The sequence below is a fragment of the Panthera tigris genome, chromosome D2, assembly GCF_018350195.1.
Source record: "Panthera tigris isolate Pti1 chromosome D2, P.tigris_Pti1_mat1.1, whole genome shotgun sequence".
Lineage (NCBI taxonomy): Eukaryota > Metazoa > Chordata > Mammalia > Carnivora > Felidae > Panthera > Panthera tigris.
This window is the reverse complement of record NC_056670.1, coordinates 57,150,280-57,176,406: the sequence shown is the minus strand read 5'-3', so window position 1 is coordinate 57,176,406 and position 26,127 is coordinate 57,150,280. Positions and strand designations below refer to the sequence as shown.

Sequence of the window (26,127 nt, the reverse complement as noted above, 5' to 3'; positions counted from 1 at the left end):
TGAAAACATGTATGTTATTTCAGAACCACTTATTATTTTAAGAAGAGTTTATCATTCCTAAATGAAAGGCCGAATACATGATATGGCAATCCCAGGTTAACATTTTCTAGGAATGAATAGATGGGAATGATTTCCATTTGATTTAATACAGAAGAAATTCTGAAATATAGTTAATCCTCAGGAGCCATCTTGGGCCCTTGATGCATGACGTATTTCTTTGTCTTCTGTTAAAGGATGGGGATATCGGAAGAATGGCTTCTACATCCTTTTCTTTTTCTAAAATCTAGATTCTAAAAACTAAGAAGGAAACTAGTTTTTTTTTTTTTTTTGACATCAGATGGATGGAAAACTGATTATTTTGGTTGCTTCTATAATTTTCTCTCATTCCAAAAGCCTAGAAGATTGGAATTGATTACTACTTTGCCTTTAACATAACTAGATTTGAAAGCATTTGCCAGCTAGTGTTTGGCAGTGGTTAGAAAATGCCTCAGTTGATACAGCTTCTAGTTTCACTTATGATTTGGTTTGGGTATGTGACAGTTGCTATCAGTTTCCCACCTAAAAGCCATTCCTGCCCTTCTTCCTTTCTAAAAGGGCCTCACTTTTGTTCAGGGATAGGCAGCTATATGCCTCAGGGGAAACTGATTCCTTCCCAACCTTCTGTAGGTAGATCTGAATTACTTTTAATAAATCATGGTAATTCTAATCTCTTGACCAGCGATTGACTTGGTAATGGCCAATGCAATATAAATGGAAGGCTACTGGGGGGCTCTGGGAAAGGTTTCTGAGAAAAACAGTCCGTTTTCTGCCTTTAGACACAACTGTGTGAGGAAGCAATGCCTGCGGCTGCTGCAGTCATTTTGCCACCATTAAAGAACAGGCAGGTGTGAGGACAAAAGCCTATACTCTAAGGTCAGCAGAGCCGAAATTGGAAAGGATTTGCATCATTAAAGATAATCATTGAGCCACTGAATTAATAAAACCTAAAAACACCCCACTTCAAGACTTCTTATGTAAGATATTGTTTTTCTTTTGTTTGCTTCTGAAAATGCCCTGATTGATTGAAAGTAGGACTCTGTAGTGAGATGCCCTACATCTTGCCCTGCCTTGACCTTCAAGGAGGCAATAAATATGGTGATCAGGAACATGGGTTTTGAAATGCGCCAGACCTATGTTTAAATCCTGGCTCTTGCCCTTTGTTAGCTGAGTAACTTTAAGCTCTCTTTTTTTATCATCTGTGAAATGGGAATAATAATATTAGCTATCTTATAGGTTTATTCGGATTAAGTAAGATAATGCATTTGCAGCCTTAACACAGTATCTATCACAAACTAAGTACTCGCTAAATTCTTATTATTTATTAATGTTCGAAAATCCACTGTCTACACCATTTGTGCATTGAGCAAATATTGATTAGACACATAGTTTGTAAATTGAGTGTTGGGGACAGCTTGCTTTTCTCTTCTGGAGACAGAAATCTAAGCTGTGAGAGGAGTTATATTTATGGGAGAAAGTTTTATAGTTTACAAGAAATTGTAAAGCTCTTAATGGAGGGATCGGATAGCTAAGAGTTCTTTATTCTGTGTCCTTTTTTCCTTCTCTAGGGGAGGAGGAGTTGGACTACCCAGTCCTGCTACTCTGACTTTTGAGATAATGCTTCAGAGGACTTTGGCTGCGCTCTCCTAGCCAAGTAGCACACTCCTATGCCGTAGTTGGTTGTTCTAGTTTGCCATGTCATGTCCAGGCTATGTTCACTATTCCTTAAGCTGAACTGAGTCACCCTTTTCAGCCAGTATTTAAGACAGAAGTTGGTGGTTATTCTAGAAAATCACTTAGAATGTCACCTTTCACCTACCTCCTTTTCTTTGAGGGTAGATTATCCCTAAAGCTAAGCTATGTGGACACTGCCATCTTCTACTTTTACTGGTGTAGTCTTATGTGTTCTTTACAAAAGCTTAGGATACCTCCATCATGATGTCACCTGTAGGCACCCATCCTCACCTATGCCCCTTAAAGCATAAACATACACCTATCCTGCCCTTCCAGGTATGCCTCAGCAAAAAGCAAAACATTGTATGGTTGTGGTAGGAGGTAAAAGGCTTGGAATATCCTTCTCTAGAGAAGCTGGTATAAGACTGCCTTGGAAACAGAATGTCAGGTCATCTTTCAGTCCAGGGGAAGCACCCTGAAATGCACTGGGGTACAGAGTGAAAGAGAACTGTACTGGAAGCTAGGACACTGGCATTTTACAAAAGACTCCCTTCAGGACCTTAGGAAGTCACCTGTCCTTTCCATGTCTGTTTATTCTGCCCCAGTTAATAACTATACATTAACTTCATAATAACTTATTTAACAATAATGAATATTTAATTTATGAGTTATACATTTATTTGGATAATTATTTAATGTTTTATTATATAATTAAGTGCTTCCAAAAGATCAGGGACCATGTCTAGTTCTATTAGTTATTGTAACAATAGCACAATTCCTAAGTTACAGTAAGTGCTCAAAAATGATTATGTATTTAAAAATTTTTTTAATGTTTATTTTTGAGAGAGAGAGAGGCAGATTGCAAGCAGGGGAGGGGGGCTGGAGCAGAGAGAGACGAAGACACAGAGTCAGAAGCAGGCTCCAGGCTCTGAGTTGTCAGCACAGAACCCGACACAGGGCTCAAACCCACAAATGGTGAGATCATTACCTGAGCTGAAGTCAGTTGCTTAACCGACTGAGCCACCCAGGTGCCCCAAAAATGATTATTACTGAAGAAATGATTTTATAATATGAATACGCTCTGAGAGAGGATCCATAAAGGTCCCTTCCTGTCCTATAAATAAAGGGAAAATTCTATTTCCTCATGCCCTCCTTAATGTGAAACTGAATAATGGTTTCTTGAGGAGTACAGATGCCATTATATTTCAGTTCCTGAAGCATCAAGATACTGGAGGCACTGGAAAGAACTTTTGAGGAAAATATGGCTATTTAAACTTGAGAAGAGTGAATTTGGCAAAGCTTGAGACTGTATGTATGTCTGTTCTTAAAGACCAATGTAGGGACATATAAAGATAAGATTATTACCTTGGACTATTTGGTCTGAATCAGGAATAAGAGAAAGTCCACAATTTTTCATGTGTTGAAATAAATTTGGGAACTTCCATAAAGTAATTGGGAAACTGAAGAATTCTGTAGGAAAAATTGACTCCTATATGTGAGATGCCTCTGATACAGGGACATCTTGAAGTAATATGCAACTCTTGATGACACCTCTTCAACACTTAGTAAATCTGACCTTTCCTTTCATCTGTCATTATGCTGAATCACATGGCCCAGCAAGCAGCTAACACATTGCAACCAAACTTCCCAATTGCCGGCTGGGAACATGTGCTCTCTCAACTTGATTAGTGATATTACCAGTGTTTAAACCCATTTCCTGTCACCTTGGAGGGTGGAGGTTACTTGACAGGAAGTCATTCTGCTGTCATCCAGCAGGACTGCCAGTGCAATTCTTTAAACTTACCGGTGAGTAGAAAGAGGCAGCCAGCTTTACTCTGGTCTAAAGCTTTTGCACATGTTGAGTAAAGAAGGCATTTAGCATGTCATGGAAGTACCTAGTTTTGATACTAATGGAATCTGCATTTCCTTGAGATTTTTAAGTTCTCAAAGGTTTTGGCAAATGCTGACATGGAAACTGTTTCAGTTAAAAATGAGCTTATTTTGTGCTTAAAGGGTCATTTTGCATTAGCTGTGTCTTCAAGTAGATTTTGAAAAATCACCTCTTTGGGGAGTGGGCAAAAAAGAAGTCCCAAGAGGCAGCACATTTCCTCTAATAAATTTAAGCAACTTTTTCTTTGTATTGAAGATATTATTTGTCATACATTTTCCTTGTCATACTGAGCATTCCCAGACCATCATTTAAAACAGATTGGTAATTTGGCCCTTAATTTTGGCACCTGTACATCTTTTAAAGCTCTGGTCTGTGTTTGGAGACTTAACTACTCTGTAAGTTAATACCCTTTTAGGGCCTAAACACTACCATTAACAGCAAATTGGCCTCTCAGGATGCTGGATAGAACCATTTTTTATATTTATTTGTTTAATCTTTATTAGCCAAAGGTTGTCCAACAGCTCTAAGGGAGTGAATTGCCCATGAGGCTTGGAGGCATGTTAAATCTTTCCCTATAACTTCAGGGTTAGGACCATTGTAAGTACTTTGGGCTGCTTGTGATTGCAACCTCCGTTTCTAGGCAGCCTTGAAAACCCAGCCATAGGTTGCTCACATTCTCTCATCTGTTGGTCTAGTAGGTCTTAAATTTTCAGAGCCAGAGGAGACCTCAGAGATCATCTGGTCAAACCACTTATTTCACACATAGGGAAACTGAAGTTCAAAGAAGGGAAGTGATTATGTAGGCGCCTATTCCATCTACTTTTCCTCCTCACTAGAACTAACTCATCCTCTGCTAGGGAGGAAGACTGTACAGTTAAAGAGGCTTCATTCCACATAAAATCTGGGTATGCTTGTTTTAGGACAAGACCTAAGCACAGTACCTGGCATGAAGTAGGTACTTAAAAATGTGTACTAAAAGCATATATCAAAATGGCTTTAAAGATTCCAGTCTAATGAAAAGTAACATTCTATTGAAGGAAGAGCATTTTACATTAAGAGTCCAGATTTTAAACCCTAGTGGTAGCTCATCCAAACACAAGTGATGATTGTTGAGTTGTCAGTATTCTGAAATTGTGCAGTTAGCCATTCATCCTCATGGAAGTTTTCTGTTTATTTTGAAATATTGGACTAATTTTTTGCTGATTCTTGGCTGGTAGGGGTTGGGATGAGAAAAGAATCCTAGATTCCTAGAGTTGGATCGCTTCTTAGAGGTCTAGGCCTCATCTAGGCCAATCTATCAAAGCCTTGCTTAATTTCCCTTTGTAAAAGGGAACTTGCCAAATTGTTAACCAGGTTTTGCTTAAAGCACTTCCAGGATAGGGCAGCTCCTCATACCATGAGGTGGTCCAGCCATCTTTGAACAGACTTAGAAAGCTATGCCTTTGAAGAAAAGTTCCTATCTTTAGCAATATCTTGCATCCTTTAAAATTTCTGCCCATTGGTGGTAGGCCTGATCTATGGAATCAGAAAAGTCAAATCTAATTCTTTCACAAGTTGGCAATTCATAAGTTGGCTTTATTCCCCAAGCTTGGAGGGTATATTGTTAACATTATTCCTGCTTCTAAGGGAAGGTGAAGATTCCTAAACAGACTGATTCTGTAGTTACTTTTCTTCAAAAGTATGTTTTATATTTACTTTTTTTAATGTTTTGTGCTTACCGATTTTCAAAGTGGTAGTTAATGAACACATTTACTTTCCTTCCTAGTCTTTTGGCCTTCCAAAATGATGGTTGCTTTATGTTTTTGTTTGTTACTTTCAGTATTGACAAGTATCATTTGATGTCCTCTGTAAGCAGAGTAAAGAATTTCATTCCCTCCCAAATCTCACTCCGTTTTGAATTCTTTCTTTTAAAAAAAAAATTTTTTTTTTACATTTATTCATTTTTGAGAGACAGAGACAGAGCACAAGCAGGGGAGGGGCAGAGAGAGAGGGAGACATAGAATGAGAAGCAGGCTCCAGGCTCTGAGCTGTTAGCACAGAGCCCGATGTGGGGCTTGAACTCATGAGCTGTGAGGTCATGACCTGAGCCGAAGTTGGATGCCTAACCGACTGAGCCACTCAGGCGCTCTGAATTATTTCTTTATGGGAGATCAGCTGTGGTCACAAAAGAGAGGATTCTATTTTTTTTATTTGTATATTTTCTTTATTCCTTCAATGTTTTCTTCTAGACTTTTATATTTTTTTCTAAAATCACTATGAGCATGGATTAGTCTTTTGGAGATACAAACATTATTAATGTATATTTAGTACCTATTATTTTTTTAAATTAATTTGTTGTCAAATTGGCTAACATACATCTATGTGTGTAAAGTGTGCTCTTGGTTTTTGGAGTAGATTCCCGTGGTTCATTGCTTACATACAACACCCAGTGCTCATTCCAACAAGTGCCCTACTCAATCCCCATCACCCATTTTCCTCTCTCTCCCACCCCCCATCAGCCCTCAGTTTGTTTTCTGTATTTAAGAGTCTCTTATGGTTTGCCTCCCTTCTTCTCTGTTTGTAACTTTTTTTTCTCCCCTTCCCTTCTCCCATGGTCTTCTGTTAAGTTTCTCAAGATCCACATATGAGCGGAAACATATGATATCTGTCTTTCTCAACTGACTTATTTCACTTAGCATAATGCCTTCCAGTTCTATCCACATTGCTGCAAATGGCATGATTTCATTCTTTCTCATTGCCAAATAGTATTCCATTATATATATAAACTATATCTTTATCCATTCATCAGTTGATGGACATTTAGGCTCTTTCCATAATTTGGCTATTGTTGAAAGCACTGCTATAAACATTGGGCACATGTGTCCCTATATGTCCCTATGTGTCCCTATATGATTCAGCACTCAACAGAGAGGATCTAAAGGTCTGTCATTAAGAATTAATCTTTGGGTAATTTTTTTTTCTGTCCAAAATAAGTGAATGAATAGACAATAAGAGTGTATCACTCCACTGCTCAAAAAATTTCAATCGACCATGACTGTCTTCCACTTATGTCTAAATGTCACAGTGCTACTCACAGTGTGATCCACAGATAGGCAGCATCAACATTACCTAGGAGATTATTGGAAATGAATTCCTGGGCCCCACCCAGACCTTTGTGATCAGAATCTCTGGTCCCAAAACTATCTGTTCTAGTAACTTCTCAGGGGATTCCTATGCACACTAAAGTTGGAGATATAGTGGTATAAACTTCTTAGACTGACATTCAGTATCTACTGAAATGTCCAAACAATCTTTCTTTCTCTTGCCTATCTACTCTTAAGCTTTGTTCAAAATCAAATATTCAATATTCCATCACAGAACCTTAAGTTACTTTTCTACCAAGTTTTACTTACACCATTCACTTGACTATGAATATCTTTACTGCCTTTTAAAATTAAGGTCCAACTCAAATGTGTCCTTTTCTATAAAGATATCAGAAAGTCCTGAACTATAAGTGGCTGTTCCTATTTTTTTGAACTGTCATAGCAACTTGCATCTCCCTGCACATTGCATTCTTTTCTAAATTAGAGGTATTATTTATCATTTCTCCAAGCTTCTATCTACCTCCCTATTTCACACTGACTTAAGGAGAGGTCTCTTTTTTAACTTTCCATAAGCCTGTATCCAGAGATTAGAAAATGTTGAGTAAATGCAGTGATCTTCTATGAATGGAAAGGCAACATACTCAGAATTTAGACATCTGGGTCCATGTCTAAGTTTTGCCATCAGTCATTTTGATTTCTTTGAGCAAGTCTCTTTGTTTCTCAGAAAGTCACTGTTCTCATCAATAAAGTAAAAGGGCTGGTCTAAATGGTTGTTTCCCAAACAATGGTCTATAGATGAATGTCAGTCTTTGATGAAGTTTTTAGCAACTTAGGATGAAATGACAAAATAAGAAAAATGTGAGTTTTAATGAGGCTGCATCTATTTAATTTTTGAGTTCCAGCTTATGTCTTTCCCACATTTCTGTTATTTAAATGTCTATAACATTATGAAACAGTACTCATAATTGATGGTAGTTGCCATGTTAAATGTCTTCATTTTGCTAAAGCAAATGACTATGAGAAAATGAACAACACTGTTTTGGTGCCCTCATTAATTATTTTTTTGAAATGTTACTGGTCCATGAAATCCATACATATGTGAATCACTGGCTTAGATGCTCTCCAGATCTCCTCACAGGGTTAGCATTCTGTAGTCTGTGAATTGTAGTTGGATCAGGCTTGGACATGAAACCCCAGTGGAGTACCCAGGTGCTACAGAACTGAAGTTTGGAATCCTACAAGAGACTGACTGCATTGTCCCTGTGTTTCACTGTATAATCAGTACTTCAGGATGGTAGCAAGGATATGTGGCTGCTAGTAACCATGCTCTGGAGGGAGGCTGAAAGCTGGCCCTGGTGCTTGGAACTCTTTTAAGATCCTTCAGAACATCTCTAAAAGCATTTACACTGAAAAACTGCATAATTGAACCAAAGTGGAAATTTTCACAATTCCCCCAACCCTTGAAAAAAGTTTTTGATTCATATTTGACAGGGCTAGAGCTTCCAGGTATAAGTTAAGGAAGTGGTATCAGTAGCAATTCTTCTAAAATGATGCATGTTTTCAGATATAGGACTGAATTTTATTGCAATAATAAAGGGACCATTTAAGAAAAGCTTATCAAACTGCCTTCAAGATTGCTTCATTCTGTTTCCATTTCAGTTGCCATATCTGTTACAGTCCCCCAAGCACTGAGTCTTGCTGCTTTAGTATTCAAGCAGACTGACTCAAGAGGCTTTCTGTATCTAATTTTACAGTAGCATATCTCTCGATTATTAACACATTAAAGGCAATATACTTCTAGCATAGAAATCTGATACTAATTGGCTTTGGGATATTTTATTTAAAAAACATTTTCCAAATGGGGCTGTGAATTGTTAAGTTTCTTTATTCAGGACTAAAGAAAACATTAATTCTGCCAGGAAAAGTTTGTCTAGCAGGGCAGAAATATTAGAGTCTTGGAGTTTACCTGTCAATCTTATATTTTCATGTCCTTTGCCTAGAAACAAGCCTACAAGCTAATTGACTTCTGTTCCTTTCCTCTTGGCCTCTCATTTTTCTGAACATGGAGACTCAAATTAAAACAAAGATAAAATTCCAGGGGAAGCTGGCATTGATCAAGGTTTGGATTAAATTAAATTAAGTGCTTTTTATTGAACTCAGCAGTATTAGTTATTAAAACCAGAAGGCTTTCCCCTGGCTAGTGTAAAAAAAGAAAACAATGACTCATGCTGCGGCACAGATTTTACTGGGAAATTCAAGCGCTCGTTTTCTCTTATTCCATTAAAACTTTTGCAGACAAACACATGTAAACAAGATCAGGAGATGGAAAGCGGTGAGGAGTCAGTCTTTCTGGGTCCTGGTGCTTCATAAGCTCTAGCTTTCAGTTGCAGGAATTTAGGGGAAACATCTGGGAAGAAAACAGGAAGCATAGTAGGATTTTCTTCTTTGGAGGGCCTAAGTCAGATGAATTGCCAAAGTGCTTCTTTGTTTCTGTAGTGACCTGGAGTTGTGTATATAGGGAAAGGGAGAGGGGTAGGAGTTAGTGTAGCATAAAGAGCATCAGCCAGAAAATTAGACCCCCAAATCCCAGCTTTAGTTCTACCACACACTGGCTGGTTGGCCTTGTGTAAAATGCTTAACCTCTCTGCTCCTGTTTTCTCTGCTGTAAAATAAGGGGCTAGTCTGTGTAGTATCTAAAGACCCTGCTCTTATTTTGTCATCTATTTCTACGTTTTCTTTTGTGCTATGGGAGACCACCATGACCTATAGTGAACACAGCAATTAACCTAGGCTAGTCCTGGCCAAATCTGGCCTGCTATCTATTATTATTATAATTATAATAACTATAATGATTATTGTAAATTAACTAAAAAATTCCATACTCTATTTAAATTTCTTTAGTTTTTACATATGTTCTTTTTCTGTTCAAGATACCATCCAAGATACCATATTACTTTTAGTTGTCATGCCGTTTTTAGATTCCTCTTGGTTATGGCAGTTTCTCAGAGTTCCCTTTGTTTTTTATGACCTTGACAAGTTTTGAGGAGTGCTAATCAGGTACTTTATAGAATGTCTTTCTATTGGGAGTTGCCTGATGTTTTTCTCATCATTAGACCGGTGTTATAGGTTTTGGGAATAAAACCACAGAGGTAGAGGGCCATTCTCACTATATCATATCAACAGTATGTATTATTAACATGACCTATCACTGTTGATGTCAGCTTTGATCACCTGGCTGAGGTAGTGTTTGTCAGATTTCTCCACAATAAAGTTACTCTTTATTTCCCCCCTTTTCAAACTGTACTTTTGGAAGGAAGTCCTTAGGCACAGCCCATACTTAGATGATCCATCTTTTTGAGAATGGAGTATTCTTCTGCATGAGGGATTTGCCTCTTCTCTTCCATTTATTTATTTAGTCATTCAGTTATTCAGTCATTAATAACAGTATGGACTTAATATTTATTTTATTCTTTTGTTTCTAATCCAGTATTACTTTATCTGTTTCACTGCTCAAATTGTTCTTTCTAGCTTTGACCATTGGGAGTTCTTTCAGTTGGCTCCTATATGCCTCTGAATACTCCATCACTGAATTTTGTTGTTGTTGTTTTTGAGCACTTCCTTTTCCTACCTGTTGTTGTAAATAAAGTTTTATTGGAACATGGCCACACTCATTCTTTAACATATTCCCTATGGCTACTTTTACACTACAAAGGCAGAATTAAATCACTGCTGCAAAGACCACATGACCTGCAAAGCCTAAAATATTTATTGACTAGAAAAATGTTTGCTAACTCTTGATTTGGACCATTCTCTATGTTTTCCAGTAATGAATTATAGCTGAAACTTAATGGAATATAATTTCCAGGATTTTCAGATTTAACTTTATGTCATTTTTTTCATGATCTAGACCCTAGATTGTGACCTAGAATATGATCTTCATTCGGAAGTATAAATCACCAATTGTATCATCAACAAGCCTTTGCTAAATATTCAGAGATTTGGGTGGTTATGTTCCTTCAGCTATGACTGCTTCCTTGCCCAGGTACTTGACCAGCTGCAGAGTGCCTTTTCTGGTAGCAGTTTTTCCATTGAAAGGGAAGATGTAAAGATCTGGTCTATTGTGTCTTTATTACTTTTACTAACTTGGAATTCATATAACCAAGGTCTGAGTTGTTTAAATGTCTGTGTATTGATAAAATCCTTATTGATAGCACTAGATCTTCCCATGGAAGTAGAAAGGTGGAGACCTTGATGTGAAGAATGTCGACTAGAGTTTTGTATAAGGCCATCAAACGTACTTCATTGGTAAATTTACTCAAATTCGAACCAAAGGTTCCAGTAGTGAAATATGAGTGCATTAGCCCACTTCTCTTAAGTGTTCTCTAAGCCATATGCTCCGACCTATAGTGAGAGAAAATAAATCCTCCGTCTCCACAGTGGTTTAATATGTCTAAACATCTGGACTTAAACATAAATCTTATTTCAATATGGTTTTCACAGTCCAACATCATCATCTCACCAAATTAGTAAAGTTGTCAATAGAGGGTGATTAGAGAAATAGGGTGATTTATTTCAAATAATAAGAGTATTAAAGTCCCAATGAAGCAACATTAATGTTATAAATTCAAATTATAGTTCAACCTTGTAATAACACAGATAAGAGTAGAGTGGACAAGGATAATGCTCATATTCTTTCTCTGGTGTATTGAGACTGATATCCTATATAACACCATGCACACAGGGGACAGGATTTGACCTGTAGTATGGCCTGATTCATATTCTAGCATAGTGGTACTTCATAATATAATTTTATTATAAAAATAAAAATTAAAATAATGGACTGAGAAAGTTAAAGTTCTCTCAGGTACCTTAAGATTAGCACATAATATAAAGTCCTATTTCTTTCTTTGTTCACTGCCAATTTTTTCAAATGTGTTGTCTGTCTCATAGCCTCTACTTTTAGTCCATACTCTCATTAGTTGTCTGAAATCTATCCTTTTCTCTGATTTCTTGCCTGAACCAGAACTCTTGAAGATCACCATGACCTCCTAATTGCCAAATCCAGTTGTTTTTTTTCCAAGCCTTAGTTTCCTTGATCTGTGTGCAACATTTGATACTGTTTTGCACCTCTGAATGTGTGTATGTACACGTGTGTGTGTGTGTGTGTGTGTGTGTGTGTGTTTAAGTCTAGTTCTTAGTCTTTAGCTTTTGTCATTCTATGAAATTTTCCTTGGTGATTTTGTTTCCTACTTTGGTTCCACCTCAATGCAGAAGATGGTCAAATCTAAATCTGAAGCCTTTTCTCTCTCCACCAGACATTTTCCTGTGGTGTCTTGAAATCTCAAATTCAGTGTATTTTAACCTGTCATTTTTCTTTCTTAAATTTGGTTCCTATCTCCTAAATTTCTTATTTATACTAATAATACTACCATTGTTAGGGTTGTCTGGGCCTTATCTTAGAGTGACATTTAATACACCTTTTCTCTTGTTTTCCATAGCAGTGAGTTAACAAGTGTTCATGACTTTCTCCTTGCACTGCTTTTTTTTCCTGCTCTGTCTTTCTGTAAATATTTACCTATTCCTGTCCACCATGTGCTAAAAATTGTTTTCATATTTCTCTTCCTGTCCCTTCTATCTTAGTTTACCACTCCACATTTACACTGTTACAATGACTATCTCTGCTTTATTCTTTCTCTGCTAATCTATCTATTATACCCCATGCCAGATGACATTTCTTAAAAAAAAAAAGTGAATCCCATAATGTCATTCAATAAACTATAGTGGCTCCCCACTATAAAGAGGATAAGGCAAAACTCTTAAGATTAATGGTACAATCCTTCCATGATTTGGCCCAGGCTTGTCTTTGGAGTGTCAGTTCCCTCTTCTTTTCTATATAATCCTCTTTTTCCAAAGCAAGCTTCTTTTAACCCTCTAAAGTACCTTTTATTTGGGCTTTGCCTCTTGCAAATCATGGCAGTCAGAGTCTACTTACCTGAAATGCCCTCCCCATTCCATTCCTCGGTGAAATGTGCACATCTTTCAAATCCTAGCTCACATTTCATTTCCAATGATATTATATCAGTACAGAGTGGCAGCATGAAAAGGCAGCATGATATATAGATGGAGAACCAAGAGATTTGAACACAGAGGATTTACCTCTGCTAGTCATCATCTGGGTGACTTTGAACAAGTCACTTTGTCTGCCCAACCTTCTTTTCCTTATGTATAAAAGATAGAGTATACTGTTCTGTTTACAAGGATGTTAAGAAGATTAAAGAAAGATATGCAGACTCTCCAGGCATAGATGTGGCACCTAATCATTGTCTACAAATGTTTGTTGCATCTGAGTCTCCAAACCAAATTGCTATACCATTGTTTGCACAAGTCATTTTTCCCTCTGTGTATTTACTGCCCACTATGGTGAGCTGTATCTTTGTAATCTATCTCTTCTCTTTCTGTCTCTCTCCCTCTCCCTCTGTCCACTACTTGCAGAGTACTTTGGGCATAGCATGGGAACAGTGAATATTGACTTGTATATTGTTTCCACTGATGGTACAGAATTTAACTGTAACTATCTCTCTCCTTTTCCCCCAACCTCAGTCATCCCCCCCCACTATCCCACATATCCTCCACACTGTCCCTACCCCCACCTCCCACATACACCTGTGATACTCAGATTCAAGCAATAATAGATCTAATTCTAGCCTCAGTTACTTCTATCTCAGTTAATTCTATCTTTGACCTGCCTTGCTGTTTGGGTAGAATGGAAGCAGGAAAGTTCAAGGACAAGTTCTTTCCTTGTTCTTTGATAATGATGAATTAATTTACAAGTTGGAATCCCTTTTGTATCCTCTGGTATCCAGGAGTTGTTGCTATAGCCTTATATTGATTGTAAAAGGAAAGAATGTACTTTTTGCATGAGTGGACCTCTTATTGTAGGATGGAACTCTGGGCACTGGGTTATCTTCAACTGGACTTTCAAATAGTGAGTGCATGATTATCAAGCAGGAAGCATTGAAATTAAAAGCACAAATCCTTATACGTAATCCTGAGAAGTGATGGGGAGTTGCTGGAAGGCTGAGTGATTTGGTTCAGTTGTGTATGGAAAAAATGATTTGAGTCTAGAATCCAGAACTATTTGGAGTTAAATGAAGGAGGATCTGTGTTTCCAAGGAACTGAGGCCAAGGTGTGATGATTATTTACAGGCGTGTTCATACCCTTCTTACAAGAAGCATTCATAGGATAGTACTGGCCAAAAGCACGTGAAGAGATCTGTGGTCTTTCCTCTCTTCTGCATCTAGAATTCTCCTCTAGGCTAAACAAAAACTAACCGAGCTTTCCACTGGGTAGATACTTGAAGGCTATCACAGGGGGAAGAAAAACACTCAAAAATTTCTCCTTTGATTTGGCAAAACAAAAGTTTTCAAAAAGTTCCTAAAAGAAGAGAAGAGAGATGGCAATGTGTTTGTCTGTACTCCCATAACACACATCACAGCTTTCTCTGTTCTATTTGCTTGTGATGAAATACATCAAACTAAATGTTGGCCTTACCTTAGATACAAGATAAAGACTTTGTAAAATTTCTGCACAGCTAAGCTCATGTGCAACATTGTACCTGGAAAGGAGACCTCAGAATGGAATGGTTTGGGCATAGCTAGTGGAAACGTTTTTCCTGTTGTATTAGAAATAAACCAGTGCTCCTGATGGAAGGAAAAGAAAGGTACTGTGCTGTGGAACGTGCCCTCTGTGAGATGAGGCTCTGACCACTAATGACACTTGTGCTTTTCATTATGACAGAGGTGTTAACCACATCGTGCTGGCTGTGCTCCAGCCCAAGCCATTGCAGCCTCCTGCTTCTGCAGCCTTCTTCGTCTTCGCCTCAGTTGGCTGTAGAATTCTTTGCTTCCTGTCCTAAACTTTTGTGAGGTGTCATGGCTGTTAAACAGCTGCCATGTTGCAGGCCAGATGTCGCTGCACTTTAGTGTGCATGAAATGTTCCTCCTATAAAATATTAGATAGTTTAAAAATCTGTTTTGAAGGTTTGTAAAACACTTAGGATTCCTTCAGATAAGAAGGCTATTTGTATATTCTTAAATTGTGTGTGAAAAATGTGCCAAAGTATAAAATACAAAGGTTAGAAGTACTATACTTCCTCAGTCTTCTGATTGTGAAGGTAAGTTGCTGGCTATTTTGAGGGGAACTAGTAGATATGATCCAATTAGATTTTCAAAAATCTATAACAAGATTTCTAATCAAAAGCCTTGAAATGTAGTTGTTGCACTGATTTAGGAGTGGGAAGAGTCTGTTTTGAGTGAAGTGGGGACTTTATTTAAGAACAAGGAACAAAAAGAAGGAATAATGCATACTTAGGTTATTTTAAAAATTGTTTTATTGAGGTATAATTTACGTAGAATAAAGTACAGAGATCTTACAATAACAGTTTTATCAGTTTTCACAAATGCATACCCTTGTGTAACCCCATCTCTGTCAGTACCCAGTATATTTCCATCACCCCCAGAAAGCTTCCTTATGCCCCTCCAGGCTGTCCTTATCCTGCCTCACCCTCAAATAACCAGTGGTCTTATTTCTATCACTGCAGATTGAATCTGACTATTCTAGGATTTCATAGCAGTAGAATTATGCAGCATGTACTTTTTTGTGTCTGGCTTCTTTCACTTAGCGCAGCGTTTTTGAGATTTACTCGTGTTGTTTTTTATATCAGTAATTTGCCCTCTTTTTTGTTGCTGAGTACTATTCCATTATGTGAATATACCACAGCTTCTTTATCTATTATCCTGTTGATGGACATCTGGGTTGTTGCCAGTCTTTGGTTGTTATGAATAAAGTCAATATGAACGTTTGTGTGCAAGGCTTTTTTTAGACATACATTTTCCTTTTTCTCATATAAATATATAGGAGTGGAATTCCTGAGTCATAGGGTAGATAGATATATGTTTAATATTTTAACAAACTGCCACACTATTTTTCAAAGTGGTTCTATCTACCACCTTACACTCCCACCAATAATATATGAGAAATTGTCTCACATCTTCTCCAACTTTAATTCTTTTTCATTTTACCAATTCTAGTGGGTATGGAGAAACATCTAATTTTTCTCGACTTATTTTCAAATAATTTTGGATTTATAGAAGTTTTGAAATGTATGAAAGTTTGGATTTGAAGGTTCTTAGAAACCCTTCACCTAATTTCCTTAAATGTTAACATCTTATATACCCTGGTACATTGATCAAAATAAGAGATTGTCAATGTTACAATACTGTTAACTAATTCACAGTTTTTATAATTCACAGTTTTTACTTGGATTTCCTTAGTTTTCCACTAATGTCCCCCCCCCTTTTTTTTTTGGTTCCAGGATCCAGTCTGGGATACAGTATTGCAATTAATATTATTGTGGCTTTAATATGTACTTTCCTGGTGACCAGTGATAAGCATTTGTCATTGACCATTTGTAGGTTTTATTCTGTGCAGTGTCTGTCAAAGTGTTCTGCCTGGTTTTTCTTTGGGAGAGGGATTATTTGACTTTTTATCACTGATGTTTTTAGGAACTCCTTATTTGTTCTGGTTATGGGTCCATTGTTCAATACATGTGTTGCAAATATTTTTTTTTCAGTCTGTGGCTTGTCTGTTTTCTTTGTGGTGTCTTTTGATTAGTAGAAATGAATATTTATCTTAAAGGGAAGTATTAATATTAGAGTTTCCATGGATCCAAAAGAGGACTCAGATTTAATAATTTTAAAATTAATCTGAAAAGAAGAACATAATTTTATTTTATTTTTTAATTTCTTATTTCTGTTTAATGTTTATTTTTGAGAGAGAGAGAGAGAGAGAGAGAGAGAGAGAGAGAGAGAAAGAGAGAGAGCGCACAAGCAGGGGAGGGGCAGAGAGAGAGAGAGGGAGACACAGAATCTGAAGCAGGCTCCAGGCTCTGAGCTGTCAGTACGGAGCCTGATGTGGGGCTCGAACTCAAAAACTGCGAGATCATGACCTGAGCTGAAGTTGGATGCCCAACCAACTGAGCCAACCAGGTGCCCCAGAACATAATAATTTTAAAATTAATCTGAAAAGAAGAACATATAATGACTCTTCAAAGAGATAGGTTGAATTAAGTTTGTCCAGATATTGAAATATAAACCAGAAGGGGGATATATCAGAAATGAGCCTAACAATAATAATAGCAATAGTAATTGCTAATACTTGCTGGGTGCCAACTATGTAGTGGACTCTTTGTCTACTGCTTCGTAGGTGTTACCTTATTTTATTTTCACAACAATCTTACGAGGTAGGATTATTAATCTCCACATTTAACTGTGAGGAACCCAACGTTAAAGAAGTTAAAAATTTGTTCAAATTATGGCTAGAAACAGTGAATTCAGGGTTTTAATCCAAGTAGTCTGACCCCAGAGCTTGCAGGCTTAATTTCTGCAGCACTCTGACAGAAACAAAGAAAATCAGTAAATGTCAGTATATGTGGCTATAAGCATAGAAATTAAGAGCTATGAATACTGTTTCATGATGGGGTTGCTGTGGCAAAAGGTGCATATTGATAACTTTCTGGAAAACACTATTTTATTATTGAGCAAAACAGGTGCCCAGAGTGCCATGTGTAATTGTTTTGTTCACCAAACTTCGAAGTGATAGAATTAGAAAGGTCAACTAAAATAACAGAAGAGAGGGAGAGGTGGTGGTGATCAATATATTCAGGAATAAATATACAGGGTGTATCTTTGAAAAGTGAAGAAATCTTTCCCAGAATCCCCCCATTAGACTTCCATTTTTATTTCAATGGCTATTCCCAAACCAATCACTGGTGAAGAAATTGGAATTACTATGATTAAGTAGTCAAGATCTACTTACCTAACGTTGGGAAGGAATCACCTTCCCCTGATACATAGCTGTCAGGTCCCGAACAAAACTGAGACCCTTTTTATAAAGGAAGAACTGACATATGAAGCTGAGAGGGAGCATAACCAAAATGTCTAAGTACCCACAGTATAGGCAAAATGAGAATGGTTCTTAGTCACTGTATCCCAGGACTGTAGCATAAGGGGGCCATCATTAAAACTTCTTCCATTGATGGAAGCATGAATATAATAATAGGAAGAACTCTTTTATATAACTTATGGGACTTATTAACTGAAGAGGTAGTGAAGAATAAAAATAGAAATATATTCAGAAGAAAGGTTGCAAGGTTTAATGAATCGCAGTTATATGACTTTTTTAAGGGAGCTAGCCTGTGACAGACAGGGGACAGGGTCATTCCAAAGCTTTGATGTCCAAGAGGACAACTATGTTCAATTTTAACAAATCCCACTGTAAAATTATAGGACATTCTATATGTCTGAACAACTTGTCTTTTCCAGAATATGACTATTGTATTTTTATGTGATTGTATATGCAGCCCTCTCTGGCTCTCCTCATCCTTTAAGACTCATCTCAAAAGGTGGGTCTTTTGTGAAGCCTTACCCAGCATTTCCAAGCAGTTAGTCTCTGCTTTGTGTTCCTTGCAATTTCTTCTATTTTAGCACAAATTTCAGAGTTTAGGCAGTCTTATAGCCTAAATTTTTACTGCTGAATAACTGGATGGCAAATCTTGAGGCAAATCTTGAGGTCAGAGAGATCAAAGAGAGCACAAGAATGTCTAATCCTCCTGTATACCCAGAACTAGAAAACTGGATATTGGTTAACTATAGCAATTCCTAATTCAACTATTATCCCTGTTGTAAACTAAGGCTCCGAGAAGTTAAATAATTTGTCCAAAGTCAAACAGCTCTAAAGAAGGATAACCAGGATTTTAACCAAGATAGTATGAAGATTTTTTGACTCCTACATCACATTTTAATTTACTCCACACTTGGCTATCACCATTGAGAATACCTGTAAGGAAGAGGGATGTTATTCCTTCCCTTTAGCACTTTGGCTCTCCTTTACACATATTGTTCTACTCTTCCTTGTGAGTCCTTTCTTGTATAATAAGTTTTTCAACTGCAGGGCTTTTCTTATTCTTCATTATGTCCTCCACAGATCTAGCACAGTATTTTTCCATATTAGGTACTCAATGAAAATGAATTAATTGAATTATATCTTACTTTGCTTCAGTGATTCAACACAGAGCTGGGCTGCGGCTTGGAAATAAAACCATCATTGGGGCGCCTGGGTGGCTCGGTCGGTTAAGCGTCCGACTTCGGCTCAGGTCATGATCTCACGGTCCGTGAGTTCGAGCCCCGCGTCGGGCTCTGTGCTGACAGCTCAGAGCCTGGAGCCTGTTTCAGATTCTGTGTCTCCCTCTCTCTCTGCCCCTCCCCTGTTCATGCTCTGTCTCTCTCTGTCTCAAAAATAAATAAACGTTAAAAAAAAAAAATTAAAAAAAAAAAAAAAAAAAACCATCATTGCCTCAGCTTCCCCTTAGATCTCCTCAGTAAATGATTGGCAGCAACATAATCTCATGCCTGTGTTCTGGAATACATTAACATTTTATATTTTAAAATGTCTTATTTTGGCCCTTTTAGAGAGTTATTACTGAAGAAGTTGTATTTAAAAAAAAAGAAACCAGTTACTATGAAAAAACAACTATTTAAATTATAGAATAGTTCTAAGGAAGGTGGAAAGCTAAAGGGGAAAGGGACTATTCTAGTTCTCTAAAGCACAAGGGAACACTAAACAATTTTATGTAGTAAAATATATTTTTGTCATTTTTCACATTTATTTTTAAAAAGTAACCTTCCTTTACATATGAGTCTATCCTGTATTTAGGAATATGCACTAATATATTATCTCTGTCTTTAAGAAAGTTAAAATCTGGTTGGGGAGGCAAGATAAAGTTAAACGAAGCAATTGATAAAAGATGCAGTTGGTTTCTTTATACATGAGTGGAAAGAAGTCAGTGCTGTATGTCCTTAGAGAAATATTTGTAGAACCAATGAAATTAGAGGTTGAAACCTGAATGGTCAGGGAGAGTTTTGGAGAAAGTGGAGTTGTCTGGGTGCAGCTTTAGTTCTGAAGCAGTTCATGCCTGCTTCAGAACTGCTCTCAAGCAGTTTTATGTGGCTAGAGAAAAATATGCCACCTTCCTAACCAGGCTCACTTTAATTTCATGATTTCAGTCACTTGAAATAGGCCTTAGTCGTGGTCAGCAGTCTTACTGTTTTTCTTGTCTATTTATTCTCCTTTTCTCCCCACTTTCTCTTCTCTCAAAACGTACAATACTTCTGTCTCTCTCTTTTATCCTTTACTTTCATTGGCATAAAAACATGGATCCTTGTAAACCTAAGTCAGAGCCTGCAACTCCTCTGCTCAAAACTTGCCACTGGCTTCCTGTTTCTCAGAGCCACAGTTCTTATAGTGGCCTAGAAGGCCCTGTGGTCTGCCATCTGCCACCCAGCCCACCGTGGCTACTGCTTGCTCCCTCTCTCACCTTTCTCTTACCCTCCCATTTGTCACCCTCACTGACCTCCTTGCTCTTCCTCGAAAATGTAGAGTATGCTTTTATGTAAAGGTTTTTGCATTAGCTATTTTTCTGCTTATAAATTTCTTCCCTCAGATTACTGTGTGACTTGTCTCTCACTTCCTTCCAGTCTTTGTTCAAATGTCAGGGAGACATTTCCTGGCTATTTACGTAGAACACCAGTCCTCACTCTGACCTCAACACTCTCTAGCTCCCTTCTTCTGCCTTATTTCTCTCTATATTTTATATTTTTTTGTTTATCCCTTTAGTGTCTGCCATTTCCCATTTGAATATAAGGGACTGTGTTTTGCTCTGTGTTGTATTCTCAGAGCCTACGTGTTGTAGATGCTAAATTTTGAGTGAATGGGTGAATGAAATAGACATTTGAAAAATGGATATACATTTGATAGATAAAGGCTAGGAAAGTCATTCCGTGTTAGCAAATGGTATGAGAAAAAAGTAGAGGTGGGAATATGGATGATCAATTGTAGAGATAGTATGACTGGGGCATTGGATTTGAGTTGAGAAACGGTAGGAAAGAATTTAGAAAGTTATGTTGGGGTATATTGTGAAAAGTTCTGAAGAACAAGCTAAGGTGTTTTATATGTATGTGTAGATAATGTGAAGTGATTGCATGTTTTAGAAGAATAGAGTATCTTTCCCATCACCAGAACAGAATCTTTTAAGCATATCCATGGAAGCTTATAATCTCTTCAGTGTCCCTGTTGCTAGGGCCCCAGAACCTTGCTTTATTTTGGAATATAGATGAACAGATTTTAATTAAATTTTGAGCTGAAAGACACATTTGACATGTTTTCTAAACTACCATGTTCCTATAAGTGCTTTTATGACAAGAACCATTGTTTAACATATTATCTGGTACCCAGTAGGAGCCAGTAAATATTGGTTGTAGGAATACTATTTGTTGAGTGGAAACAAGTCTCAAAGAGTTTGAGTGACTTACCTCAAGGTTACCCAACAGAGTGGTTCCCAACTCAAGTTTTTTGGCAACTGTTCTTCATGGTTTCTTTACAGCAAGTAATTCAAGTAGTTAGCCACATAATCCAGACTCTAGACTTAGAGTTTTTTGCCCTTAAATAATTAACTATTAAAATATAACAGTATTGGTTGAATTAAAGGTAAAAAAAAGTGAAAGATATTTTGGATTAAAATGGAATGGAATAGAATTGTAACTACAAGTTACCTATTCCTAATTTATTTTTTATTAGGATTATAATATCACCTGGAATGCATAGTGAATTTCCTTTACCATGATTTTGTCTTGGCCTTTGACTGATTGGTTATTGGCAACTCTGACATTGGCCACATCTGTTTTTAGATGCTTAAACACTCTTTCTCCCTGATTCTTGACTTTCTTTTATTCCTTCTTTTTGGGAATTAATAAGATTTATTTCCTTTGCTTTTAAATATCAGGTGTTCAATGACTACCCTAAAAACCGAGCCAGGAATTTATTTGCCTGTATGTGTGTATTAAAAGTGCTGGGAATCTATTGAGTTCACTGAGAAAACTTTCTCCATAGGGCATCCCAGCTGCCCCACCCAGGTCTCAGCTCTTTCATCTGTTTTTATTGTTGTTTTCTGGTTAACTTAAATATCTTGTAACTTGGCAACTTTACATCCATCTCTCCTCACTGCCCCAGGTTCTTTACAAGAGAGCATTTTTGTGGGCGCATTCCATATCAGTTGAAAGAGAGCTTTAGATGACATTATTCAGATCAATGGGAATTTTCTTTTCTTTTTTTTTTTTTAATGACAGGTGACCTTTTATCTCATTACCTGAATTGCTAATGGGGGCCACACCTTTTTCTTGAAAAATATTTTGAAATGTATATTGATCAAGATGAAACAAAACCTAATTTTTGAGGGGAAAAACAGAAGAGGCATTTTCTCACAGTTATAATTTAGAAGCAGTGATTTCAGATAAGTACAAAATTAATGAGGCCAGTGAGGAAGATGTTATTTAATCTAGGACTCATGTATTAGTTAAGGAGACATTAGGGAAAATAGAAAAGAATGTATGAATGCAAGGATAGGATTGGCTTTTTAAAAAGAGCAGTAAGGAAGAAACAATAATAGTGGTAGACACACGATATTCAAGAAGACAAACTGGTTTTAGATATATTAGTTGGGAGGGGAGAAGGATATAGGGGTAGAAATAGCCACTATGCAGGTGACAGTAGTGGACAAGAAATTAAAAGAGATGTCAGGGGTGCTTGGGTGGCTCAGTCGGTTAAGTGTCCAACTTCAGCTCAGGTCATGATCTTGCAGTTTGTGAGTTTGAGCCCCATGATCTTGCCTCTCTGTCTCTTAAAATTTTTTTTAATGTTTATTTATTTTTGAGAGGGAGAGAGACAGAGCATGAGCAGGGGAGGGACAGAGAGAGGGGGAGATAGAGAATCTGGAGCAGGCTCCAGGCTCCAAGCTGTCAGCACAAAGCCCGACGCAGGGATCGAACTCACTAACCACGAGATCATGACCTGAGCTGAAGTAGGAAGCTCAACTGACTGAGCCACCCAGGCACCCTCAAAATAAATAAACATTAAAAAAAATTTTTTTTAAGGATGTCAGTATTGGAAATGGACTTTTAAACTTTCCGTAGTCGAGAGTTCTTTTACCTAAAGACTGTTTGTATCTCCTCATGGAACCAGAGGAATGAACATTTCTTGAACCCATCAGTAAATTGAATACTATGCTATCCTTCATATATGTTATTTCAATGACTCTCACACTAACCCTGTGAGGGTATAAGCCTCATTTTCTGGATGAGAATGTTAAGGGACTTGGTAGCATGTGGTAAAGCCAGAGTTAAACTCAGTATTTTGTTTCCCAAGTCCATGTTCTTCCCATTTACATCACACTGATTCAGACATCTAGGAAGAGGAACACTGGATAGGAACTTTGGGAATAGGGATTAAGAAATACACAAGGAGGGGCGCCTGGGTGGTGCAGTCGGTTAAGCGTCCGACTTCAGCCAGGTCACGATCTCGCGGTCCGTGAGTTCCAGCCCCGCTTCAGGCTCTGGGCTGATGGCTCGGAGCCTGGAGCCTGTTTCCGATTCTGTGTCTCCCTCTCTCTCTGCCCCTCCCCCGTTCATGCTCTGTCTCTCTCTGTCCCAAAAATAAATAAAAAAAAAAAACGTTGAAAAAAAAAAAAAAGAAATACACAAGGATAGTAATTTGGGGATGAGAGGGCAGATGGTGAGCATGAAAGAGTTAAGTTGTTGAGGAAAACAGGGAGTAGCTTAGGCAGTGTGAGAATCTGATTATTTGACAAGTAATATGTTATGCAAAACCAGGTTGTATAAATGTGGATTTGATTGCACACAAGATCTTTCAATTGTCTGATGGTTGGACAATTTCTCAATATTTCATATACTTAGTACATTGGAAAGTTGCCACCTAAAATAAACATATTACTATCTTGGCTAATGATTTCATGAGAGATAGCTACTGAAATTGTCAGAATTTGGAGAGGTTCTAATTATAATATCCTACTCCAAATTCGTAGTCAAACCACAGCAGAGATTAAACCATAGGGGAAAAACATTTTGACTTGTCAGCCAAAATATATAGTTACTAGACAAAAATATTGTCTTCACTGTTTATTTAATACTAGACATTGGGCTGTACAATAATGTTGGGTTCAGCTGTATGGAATTTCCAATATCCATCATTTTAACAGAGGAATAAAAAATAATAACAATGATCTACTGACATTACTAAATCTTTATGATGTGTTGACTGCTTACCATTGATTATCTCATTTAATTTTTCAAGCAAGCTATGTGATACTATTTCCTCTTTTTAGAGGTGAGGCTAAGAAGTGTTGAGTTGTCCATAGGCATATAGGTCAGAATATAACAGATATTTGAACCAAGATCTCTGATGGTAAATGCCCGACCTTTCAGTAGGCTGAGTTGGTTTTCGTATGGAGAACTATCAAAATGAAGACACTTGTAGTAATAATTACCTGTCTGTGGTATTCATCTGATATGGAATGTGTTACATTTTAATTAAGCCATGCAAAAATGAGTATCTTGCCTCTTTCTTCAAGTTTAGAATAACTTTCTTTATTCTGAGGGCAATCCAGTGTGGCTTTCCCTTTTTTTCTTTGCCTTGTAAATTCCTTCTGTAGACATTTCTCCTTTTGTTGCTTCAATATTCTTTTGGAAAATAGAGATGATGTTTGAAAAGTGTATCAATAAAAAAGGATTTCTTTCTTTATATTTGTTTCTCTTTTTAATAAACTACTGTAGTAGTTATGTTACTAGCTGAGAAGGATGTAACATCTTCCTGACCCTGGGTAATGTGACTGCAAATTTCTTTGGCTTTCAGCCTCACAATGATGCTGTCTTCTATGCTTTCTTTCCTTTCCTTTCCTTTCCTTTCCTTTCCTTTCCTTTCCTTTCCTTTCCTTTCCTTTCCTTTCCTTTTTTCTTTTCTTTTCTTTTCTTTTCTTTTCTTTTCTTTTCTTTTCTTTTTAACTGATCATATCATGAATCCACAAATTTAGCTGCTTTTCCATTTTTTCCATAGCTTTGCCACATACAATAGATATTATTTTAGCTCTATTTGGAGTGGGTCCCTTTTCTGGAGGTACTCTGTTATTGATTCACTATCACTGAACTCAAGGCCAGCAGCACCAGAACTCATGCCTGAAGGAAGCTCATCTACTACACCTATTTCCTCTGAAAGGCACATCACAGAGTTCTTGCACTTCGGAACACTAAAGAGCACTTAAGCACTATGCTTGGGAGCCATCTTAAATGGTAAAATCATCAATAAAAGGCACAATAATGTGAAAATGTAGCATCAAATAGGCTAGGAAAAGTACACTTGCTTACAGTTTAAAAGCTGAAACAAGAAGACATCATCTTGTTTGGCCTCCATTGGGAACATGGGAGTCGGACATCCATTTTTTTGTGGTTTTGCACTTGTTTGCCAATGACCACAAGAGCAACATGAGTATCGACTTTAGGGATACAAATACATTTTTTAGCAAGTGGACAAATTTGTACATACAGAATTGGCAAAAATAAGAGTCAGTTGTAATTGGATTTATTAAAAGTCACAGACATCTCTACATTCAATTTTTAGGACTTTTAAAATGTTTGAATGAATTAAGAAGAGCAGGTAACATCATAAAAGTTACCACATACTCTATTACTGTCTATTTCTCAGAGTAGACTTATAAAGGAAAACTTTGAATTTATTATCAGGTTACTATTAGAAGCCAAAGTAAATAAAATGATTATTTTCAAATCACAGAACAAGTCAGTGGTTAGTCAAAGTGCAACTTTGGTAAAATAGCACCGGATGCCAGGTTATTTTTGCCACTTTTGTTGGTACCACCCTACACCTCTTTTTTGTTTGTCTTTTGAGGGCCTGCTGATGGAAGATGACTTCTTTGAGACTGTATAGCGTCTCCTTTATCTTTTACACCTGCTCAGAGGTACATGTTTATGTAACAAATACTTACCGAATGCTTTATCTAGCAGTATTTTCAATTTTTAACATTCATGTAATAGGTATGATGTAGTGGTTACAACCTGAGGCTTTTAAGCCTGGTTCAAAGTCTGGCTCTACCTTTTACTAGCTGTGTAGATTGGAGCAGGATATTTATTGTCCCTAAATCTATTTCTCTTTTTTTAAATTTTTTTTAATGTTTATTTATTTTTGAAGGAGAGACAGAGTGTGGGGGCGGGGGGGGGGGTGGCAGAGAGGGAGGGAGACACAGAATCCTAAGCAGGCTCCAGGCTCTGAGCTGTCAGCACAGAGCCCGACGTGGGGCCTGAGCCCATGAACCAGAAGATCATGGCCTGAGCCGAAGTCGGTCGCTCAACCGACTGAGCCACCCAGGCGCCCCGTGTTTCTCTTTTTATAAAATTGGTGAAATAATAATATATTATTTCATATATGCTGTAAATATTTGAAATATATATTCACAAATATGAAAATTT

General features: G+C 37.3%; 1 protein-coding gene across 2 annotated transcripts in view; it reads left to right on the top strand.

Annotated features, from left to right (window-relative positions):
- Window positions 1-26,127, top strand: part of HPSE2 (heparanase 2 (inactive)) — a 666,791-nt gene that overhangs the window by 151,358 nt on the left and 489,306 nt on the right. The window lies entirely within an intron of this gene.